A 6,527-nucleotide genomic window follows, 5' to 3' on the forward strand; every position below is an offset into this window, starting at 1 on the left:
AGATACATGAAAATTGTTTAAGTGTGCCATTGATTAAGAGGTTTACGGAGCTGAACTGGTCTTTAAAAAATGTCTGATTTACAATTATGAAAATAAATTATATAAACCAATCTATGGCTATAGAGTATATAAGCCACACTCAATTAAATGCTCAGCAAAGCACAGAAACATCTGCTCAGCACATGTTTAATTCACTAGTAATTTCTTAGTCAAAAGGGAAAAAAGTGGCTGCCTGCTAACTGGAGGCATCTCCTCTGCATCTGTGCAGGAAGTGTAAAACAGCGGTGAAGCAAAGTGGTGTGAGGTCCACTGAGTCAGCTATGTCTGCTACTCTGGGTCTCTCCATGCTGCTAGACCAGCGGCTCAACACCTGCAGTGCCATGCCCAAGAAGGGCTGCTTCCTGATCCACTGCACCCTGCAGTACCTGAGCCAGGTAGACATAGTGTTCAAGGTCAGTGAAGGTCATGAGTCTGAACTACAACACACATGGGAATCTGGGCAAGGGTGCCAGGAAATTTGTGTTTTTCAACATATCTCAAATCCAGAACACAAACCCCTGGGTGCAGATCATGATGTTTAACAACATGAGGCTGTCCCCCTTCCTGCGATTCTATCTGGATTCCGAGTAGCAGGTCTTCATGGATGTGAAGACCAAGAGTAATAAGGATATCATGGAGCATATAAAAAAAAAATCTTGGGGAAGAACAAAGAAACCCTTGAAAAAAGGGGAGCAAGAGAAAAAACAGCTTTCTTACCCGGCCTACTTTGGCCCCTGAAAGTACTGCCTCCAGGACTACATCTGTGAGGTGAAAGGGCAGGTGCCTTCCTGGACCTGGTCCCCTTACCTAAGGAGATGACAGGGAAGTTCAAAGCAACACTGAAAGCCAGAGCCCATGACTAAAGTCTCAGGACACACTCAGGGAAGTCCCTGGTTCTGTCCCTGGAAGGGCATTGAAAATGTCTTTGCCATAAGAGGGTCCCCTTCATACACCTGTGGGAAAGGACATGGGAAGGTAGGGAAAGTAACTGCAGTGGAGCAAGTAGATGAATGTCCTATCCTATCCATCAGGTCAGTGAAATGCTTCCTGATCTAAGAAAAAAGAAGGAGGAAAGGAAAAAGGAAGAAAAGAAAGTATGACATCATATTGGTTTTAGTATTTATTAAAATTTTTATTTCTTTCTTATCTAATTTAAATACTTAGAAGAGAAAAATCAAATCAGTTGAAACTAGTACAAAGGTTATAAGACAAGTTATTTTTTAAAAATCTGTTATTTCATCTAATTATGTGAATGAATCAGAATTTTCTTTCTTCAACCTAAACAAATACACAGGTAAATTGGATGCTTGAGGCATGAAAACAGCCTAATTATTCTCACCAAGTGTATTTATAATTAGTGTTTATATATAATAGATTTGTGTTTATATAACTTTTTATATTTTATTTATATTTGTTTTAACTCTACATAGTTGTATATAACTACATATTTTATTTGTAAAATTTACATTTGACATTTACATTTTATTTCACATACATATATTTATTTCACATACATATATATACACATATATACATATAAATTTCCCTCTCTGATCACATCTCCTTCTACTCTTCCCCCTTATTTATTCAGGCCACATGACCTTCACGTTATCATAAAATACATTAGCATATCATAGCCTCAGAATCTGTAAACTTACTGTTCCTTGTTCCTGGAATGCTTTTCTCCAGGAATTCTTTTTTTTCTCAACTCTATTTTTCAATGTCAACTTTCTCAGTATAACCTTGTTTGTCTGTTCTATTTTAAACTAGAAGGAAAAGTAAGATAAAAACAGAGAGGGAGGTAAACCATAAGAACCTCTTAAATACAGAGAACAAACTGAGAGTTGCTAGAGGGGTAGTGGTTGGGGGAATGGGCTAAATGGGTGATGAGCATTAAGGAGGGAAGTTTTTGGGATGAGCCCTGGGTGTTATATGAAAGTGATGGATCACTGGGTTCTACTCCTGACACCAATATTACACTGTATGTTAACTAACTTGCATTTAAATTGACAAAATTAAAAAATATATCATCATTCTGAGGGCAGGGATTTTTGTTTTTTCCTGTGTTGGTCATTATCTCCTGCTGGCACCTAAAACACTGCCTGGCACATAGTAGGTACTCACAGAAGTATTGAACATGAATGATAATAATGTTTGACCGTGAGAGACTGAATACACAAACAGTAACTATACCATATATGAAAGTAGAATCCTGACCTACAGCCTCTGTAGCCCCCGTCCAGAAAGTTCGGGACTTGATCAATGACTACCTGCTTAAATTTGCCTCCACTTTCAATTAAGGACCAACCAAAGAAAGCCAAATGTGTTCCCCAAACCAATTACATGGTATGCTCTGCTTCTGGTAAGCCATATTCAACTTCTGTATACCAATAGCTTTCACATAACAGTGAAGCGTTCCCATTTTTCACTATAAAGTTTTCGTACTCCCTGTTTTTGAGCTTCAGCTGAACCTAATGTATGCTGAGTGACTCCCTTGGAGACATGTTATTTGCAAAGACAATACTTTGTGAAAAGTATAGACTGCCCAATGTTAAGTTGAAAACAAAGTCAAGGTGCTGAGTATTTGATTAGGTTCATTAATATGCTAAGTGACTTTTCCATTGCACCAAATTTATAACATGTAGTTAAAGTATTTGCTTTCTTAGAATTAACATCATGACATCACATGTATATTTGGTGTTGCTAAAAGTTAATTATAATTATAAAGATTGATATGGGCAAAAGCGGATCTTATGTTGTCTGCAATATTCTAAAATCCTTGAGAGGCAAGGTATCTAGCTGATTAATTGCATACCATGCACATAGTAGGTACACAGTAAACATTGACTTAATGAATAATTAATAAATTATCACATTTTCTCTATATGAAAAGAACTCCTACATGAAATGATGGAAAGCACATTTGGTAGAATTTTTTATATCTGAAGTTCTACAACTGGCCACTATCCATTTCTAACAAATACCATTACCAAGAAGGCTATCAAACTTATTCTGATGTCTAAAATTTGTTGTTGTTTTTTTTTTGGCGGGGGGGGGGGGTAATTCCTGTCTGTATGTAATTCTGCCCAGGTAAACAAAATGAAAACTCTTCTTTACAGCAAATGCACTGTATAGGATTATCCATGTAAAAGCTATTCCTATTTTGTAAAGTGTTAAATAATTACGCTAGGCCCAAGAGGGAGTCACTCACGCAAAGCCCCCTCTGTTCAGCTAAAACTTAACAAAGTTTACTTTTCTCCTGAATGCTCTACTCTCCTAGAAATGTAACTTAGAATTGACCAATCAGAATCTGTCCGCTCAATTTAAATTACACAAACAGGCATCAAGATTTCTTTGTGTACCAAAGAAGGGAAACTGCCCTGTATTAGTCAATCAAATCAGATTTGCTCAGTAGAGCTTTCTTAGTACTCTGTACCTCTGTCTATAAAACACCTTCACTTTATATATCTCTTTGGAACTCCTTTCTGTTTGGTAGATTGGATGCTGCCTGATTCACGAATCATTGAATAAAGCTAGTAAGATCGTAATAACATGTTGGTAAAGTTTTCACAATACTAAAGAGCTCAATTCTTATATCTTAGGTCAGAATTTCATTGTTTTTTTTTTTTTTAATCAAAGGCATTGAAAAACTGATAGAGCAAGAAGTAGATTTTAACATAATCTTTAAAATAAAATATCGGTGTGACTGCGTGGCTCAGTCCGTTAAGCACCCGGCTCTTGTTGACAGCGCAGAGCCTGCATGGGACTCTGACTCTGACTCTCCTCTCTCTCTCTCTCATCTCTCTGCCCCTTCCCAGCTTGCATGTATGTGCTCTCTCTCTGAATAAATAAACATTTAAAATAAAATAAAATATCAAGATCAAAATGTGACAAAAAACAGGAGTTTGGGTGAGAATGGCTAATGTTTTAGTCATGTTTCCATAAATGGAATCATCAGCATAATCCATTTTTATTGTTTGAGAGTGACTTCTACAGCCAGTTTAGTTCTGGTTTTTAGTGGCAAGTGAAAATAGACTTAATAGCTATATCTGTGTCTGTGATAGACAGAAAATAACTTTTCTGATCTTGTTCTCAAATAAATGCACATTAACAATAAACTCAGAATATCTGATAGGTTTTGTGACAGGGTTCTAAATGCATCCATTAGTGAGGGGAAGGTAAACTGGCAATGTCTCGGGCCATTTGGGGAGTTTAAATGACAAACAATGACTTTCACTTGTATTTGCCTTTGCACATAACTGGGATCAAATTGCTAGAGTTTTGTTTAACCTAAGAAAAATAAGATTGAATAGTGGAATTTACTTCTAATTATCCTATACCATGCTTTTAAAAATGTTTCTCTTTTAAAAAACCAGTTTGTTAACACATACTTTCTTTATTATTCAGCAGTATGGATTAATAGCTACTTAAAATGAGATTTTGAGAAAGTAGCATGAAACAGTGGAAACAGTAGGAGGTTTAAGTCAAGCTGAAATAAACTGAATTTTGTCTCCTGTGTGCCTTGGGCAAGTTACTTAACCAATTTCTTCTCGGTTTCTTCATTTGTTGAATGGAGAGAGTGCCTTGTAAATTTATCGTATGCAAAATACCTAGGAAGGCAGCACACATAATATGTGCTCAATAAATTATAGTTATTTTCATTCCTTTTATTTTGTGCAGTTTGCCTTAAAGGTAAAACAGCAACATGTGAGATAGTTACAGGACTTTAAATCATCCCAGCAAAGGGCAATTACTCTTCAAATTGCCCTCATTACTTTGCTCAATCACCCAATCACCAAAATAAAGCACAACTATATTTCTCAAATATCTTACACAAACAAAAGCATTTTACAAGGAATTCTAAAAGTGGGAGAGTGTTGTAGGTAAATAGTGTGTCTTCCTTTCTTCCTTTAAGTCTAAACTGCCTTTTTTCCTCTGCTACTGAGAAACTGGGATTTCTTTCTGATTCTGCACACCTATACATTGTGAGCACAAACAGTTTATTCATTTCAATATCCATTCCTAGCAACATACTAGGAACACTGCCTTTAACTTAGACTTTTTGTTTAAAAAATATATGTGTTTATATGTATTTATATACAAAAGACATTCATCAGTTGTGCGGAAATGAGTATCTGTAACTAGGAAGCACAGTCAAATTTGGAGTCACAACTAAGCAAAAGTATGGATTATTCTTTCGAGGCAAATAAAGCTATTCTAAAATATATTAAAGCATCTATTAACCAGTTAGGTTTCTCTTACCTTTAAAATTTGAGCCATCTTACATTAGAATCTGCCATGTTTTCATAAGATGCTCTTTAGTGAGCATTTCCAGAAATTAATAACTTCTATATGTATACTACAAAAATACAAAGTAAGAATAAAGCATGATTTAAAAAATATTTCTTTGGATGGGTAGAAGATAAGAAGATCCAAATTCTGAACATGCTGCAATTATTTTCTAGGATTTCTAATGTGAAAATCAAAATTGTTCTTTTCAAAAGGCACATGCAGTACTTCAAAGGTATTAATTATCTTAAATTTGCAAGAATTAAGAACACAGTTACATGCCAAATTGCTATCAGGTGCTTCAAACTGTCATATTGCTAACAAAAGAACTATTTTTATGATATGCATTTTCTTTGTTTCTGCAAAGTTGTACCATTCAACAAAGGAAAAGAATCTAATAAACTTTCCTAAACTTTTACAGTTAGAATTGAAGAAGTGTGAAGAGCAATCTCATCTTCAATATCTGTATATTTAAAATAATTAAATATATCTGGTAAGATTTCTTGCCTTGTTTCAGTTCTTGGTGTTCCTGAAGAGGTTATAGAAACTGGGCTGCCTACTACTTGTTACACTTTGCAGCTCTCCAGTTCATTGAATTAAACAGTTTTTGACCTGCTGGTGATAATAATTTTTAAAAGCCCATTCACTGTAGGGGCTTGTAAGAGGTTAAAGGTCAGGTGAAAGTTCAAGGGTATTAAATTGCTTAATCTGGTAAAAGTTTAAAGGTACCCTATTGCTTGATCTCTGCTCTTATTATTCAAATTTAATAAATGTGTTTAATTTATTATTTAAAATCATTCCTATTCTTAGCTCTTAGTCCTGTATTATTGTTCTTATTTTTGGCTTTTTAAGTTGACGTATAATGTTGTATTATTTCAGGTGTACAATATAGTGATGTAACACTTCCATACCACACCCAGTGCTCATTATAAGTGCACTACTTAATCCCCATCACCTGTTTAACCCGACACTCCACCCCTTCCCCTCTGGTACCCATATAGTTTGTTCCCTATAGTTATGAATCTGTTTCTTAGTTTGTCTCTCTCTCTCTCTATTTTCCCCTTTACTCATTTGCTTTGTTTCTTAAATTCCACATATGAGAGAAATCATATACTGTTTGTCTTTCCCTGACTGAAGTATTTTGCTCAGCATTATACTCTCTAGCTCCATCAATGTCATTGCAAATGGCAAGATATCAT

The 6,527-nt window shown here is 35.3% G+C and overlaps 1 pseudogene; it reads left to right on the plus strand.

Moving 5' to 3' along the window:
- Positions 1-380: 380 nt before the first annotated feature.
- Positions 381-902, plus strand: LOC120236171 (annotated as a pseudogene).
- Positions 903-6,527: the final 5,625 nt, after the last annotated feature.

Source organism: Hyaena hyaena, unplaced genomic scaffold, assembly GCF_003009895.1.
Source record: "Hyaena hyaena isolate Hyena2069 unplaced genomic scaffold, ASM300989v1 scaffold_147, whole genome shotgun sequence".
Lineage (NCBI taxonomy): Eukaryota > Metazoa > Chordata > Mammalia > Carnivora > Hyaenidae > Hyaena > Hyaena hyaena.